Here is a 2,938-nt window from a genome sequence, read left to right on the forward strand (position 1 = left end):
CCGAAAAGATGGACAGCATGCATCTTTGGAAAGTGGCAGGTGCATTGCACAATCCAAAGGGCATGCGTCTATAAGCAAAAACTCCATATGGACAAACAAATGATGTTTTCTCTTGATCTCTAGGATCAACTACTATTTGGTTGTAGCCTGAATATCCATCCAAAAAGCAATAGTAAGCATGTCCGGCAAGCCTTTCAAGCATCTGATCCATGAATGGGAGTGGGAAATGATCCTTTCTGGTGGCTTCATTGAGCTTCCTGTAGTCTATGCACATCCTCCACCCAGTGACGGTTCTTGTGGGTATGAGTTCGTTCTTCTCATTTAGCACCACAGTTATGCCACCTTTCTTGGGAACTACATGGATGGGACTAACCCATGGGCTATCAGAAATGGGGTAGATTACCCCTGCCTGCCATAACTTCATAACTTCCTTTTGTACCACTTCTTTCATGACGGGATTCAATCTTCTCTGAGCTTGGATGGAGGGTCTAGCATCTTCTTCTAACAAGATTTTATGCATGCATATGGATGAACTTATCCCCTTCAAATCGGCTAGGGTCCATCCAATGGCATCTTGATGAGTTTGTAGCACCTTGATCAATTCTTCTTCCTGTTCTTGGCTCAGGGCAGAGCTAATGATAATAGGATGACTCTCATCACTACCCAAGTATGCATACTTGAGATTAGGGGGCAATGCTTTGAGCTCAGGTTTTGGTGCTTCCTTCTCTTCCTTCACTCTCTCTGGCATGTTTGGCATGGTTGTTTCAGCAGCCTTGATGTCACTAACTTCAATATCCTTGGTGAACTCCTCCTCTGCCACTTCCTTTATTGTTTCCTCAAAAGTTTCTTGTACTGCAATGTCCACTACATCAATCCTCATGCATTCCCTCAGTGATTCTGATGGATAGCTCATTGCCTTGAATACGTTAAACACCAATTTCTCATCATGTAATCTCAGAGTGAGTTCACCCTTTTGTACATCTATGATGGCTCCAGCAGTAGCTAGGAAGGGTCTTCCCAGAATTATTGAAGCTTTGGCTTCTTCCTCCATATCTAACACCACAAAATCAGCAGGAAATATAAAATCTCCCACTTTCACCAACAAATCTTCAACTATCCCATGAGGGAATTTAAAAGTTCGATCTGCCAATTGGAGGGCCATTCTTGTTGGTTTGGCTTCCTCAATCTTCATTCTTCTCATCATTGTTAGAGACATCAAATTGATGCTGGCCCCTAAGTCACACAAGGCCTTCTCCACCATGACTTCTCCTATGATGCAGGGAATTTGGAAACTGCCTGGGTCCTTCAATTTCTGAGGCAATTTGTGCTGAATGATGGCACTGCATTCTTCAGTTAACAACACAGTTTCCTCATTTCTCCAGCTTCTCTTCTTGGTCATTAATTCTTTTAAGAATTTTGCATAGAGTGGCATTTGCTCTATTGCCTCAGCAAAGGGAATGTTGATTTGAAGCTTCTTGAAAATCTCCAAGAACCTGGAGAATTGGCCATCCTTTTCACTTTTCATCAAACGTTGAGGATATGGTGCCTTAGGTGTATAAGGCTTCAGGACCTCTTTTTCTTTTTCTTTTGTTGCAGACGATGTAAAAGATTGTCCTTGTTCCTTATCTCTCACATTTTCCTTTGCTTCATCCTCTGTGGTTTCCTTTGAGATCTCCTTTAGATTTTTCCCACTTCTGAGGGTTATGGCCTTACATTCTTCCCTTGCAATAGCCTTGGCAGCATGAGAAACGCTTGTCCCAGGAGTTTGCTTAGACAAATACACAATTTGATTTTCTAGCTTCTGGATGGCAGCTCCTTGGTTTTGTAGGTTAGAATTTACTTCTTCCTTAAAAGCTTTCAATTCGGTTATGTCTTGACTCATGGTTACAAGCATTCCTTCTATCCAGTTTAATTGATCTTGAAATTGTTGGTTCGGATTAAGTTGGGTAGGTTGATTATTTTGGCCATGATATGATGGTTGGGGGTAAGTGTTTTGTGTGGCTTGGTATGATCTTTGGTTGGAGTTTTGGTATGTGGAATTGTTATGTTGGTTGTGGTTGTAAGGTTTGTGGTTTTGTGGTTGGGTTTGTTGGTTCCCCCACCCAAAGTTTGGGTGATTTTTCCATCCTGGGTTGTAAGTGTTGGAGTGTGGATCCTAAGATTGCCTTTGTTGGTTTCCCACATAGTTGGCCTCTTCCCAATCACCTCCTTCAATGCTTACTTCCTCTTGATCTTGTGTGTGTATTGCAGCCACTTGCTTTGTTTCTAATTGCCTGGTAAGCTCTGCTAGTTGCTTGGCAAACACCTTGTTTTGGGCTAGAATTGTATCAACATGGTTCAGCTCCATGACTCCCTTAGTGTTGTGCCTTTCTGATGCATAGTAGTACTCATTCTCAGCCACTGTCTCAATCACTTCAATGGCCTCTTCCACAGTCTTTTTCCTGTTCAATGAACCTCCTGATGAATGGTCCACAGCCTTCCTTGATTCATAAGAGAGTCCATCATAGAAAATATGCAATTGCACCCAATCATGGAACATGTCTGGTGGGCATTTCCTTGTCAAATCCTTGAATCTCTCCCATGCCTCGTAGAGAGTTTCACCATCTTGTTGTCTAAAAGTCTGAACCTCAGATCGAAGCCTATTGACCTTTTGTGGGGGGTAGAAACGTGCCAGAAACTTGCTTTCCACCTCATCCCATGTTGTTAGACTCCCCCTTGGGAATGATTCCAGCCACTTAGCTGCTTTGTCCCTAAGTGAAAATGGGAACAAAAGCAGTTTATAGGCATCTTCCTGGACTCCATTGGACTTCACAGTGTCACAAATTCTCAGGAATTTTGTGAGATGTTGGTTGGGATCTTCATTAGCACTTCCACCAAATGAACAATGATTCTCCACCAGTGATATTAGCTGTGGTTTGAGTTCAAAATTGTTGGCCTG

General features: G+C 42.5%; 1 non-coding gene across 1 annotated transcript; it reads left to right on the forward strand.

Annotated features, from left to right (window-relative positions):
- Positions 1-2,537: 2,537 nt before the first annotated feature.
- On the forward strand, positions 2,538-2,641 carry LOC148568950 (small nucleolar RNA R71). The gene has a single exon (XR_015881557.1). It is a non-coding gene; the product is annotated as a small nucleolar RNA R71 (small nucleolar RNA).
- Positions 2,642-2,938: the final 297 nt, after the last annotated feature.

Source organism: Arachis ipaensis, chromosome B4, assembly GCF_059453495.1.
Source record: "Arachis ipaensis isolate K30076 ecotype BB chromosome B4, ASM5945349v1, whole genome shotgun sequence".
Lineage (NCBI taxonomy): Eukaryota > Viridiplantae > Streptophyta > Magnoliopsida > Fabales > Fabaceae > Arachis > Arachis ipaensis.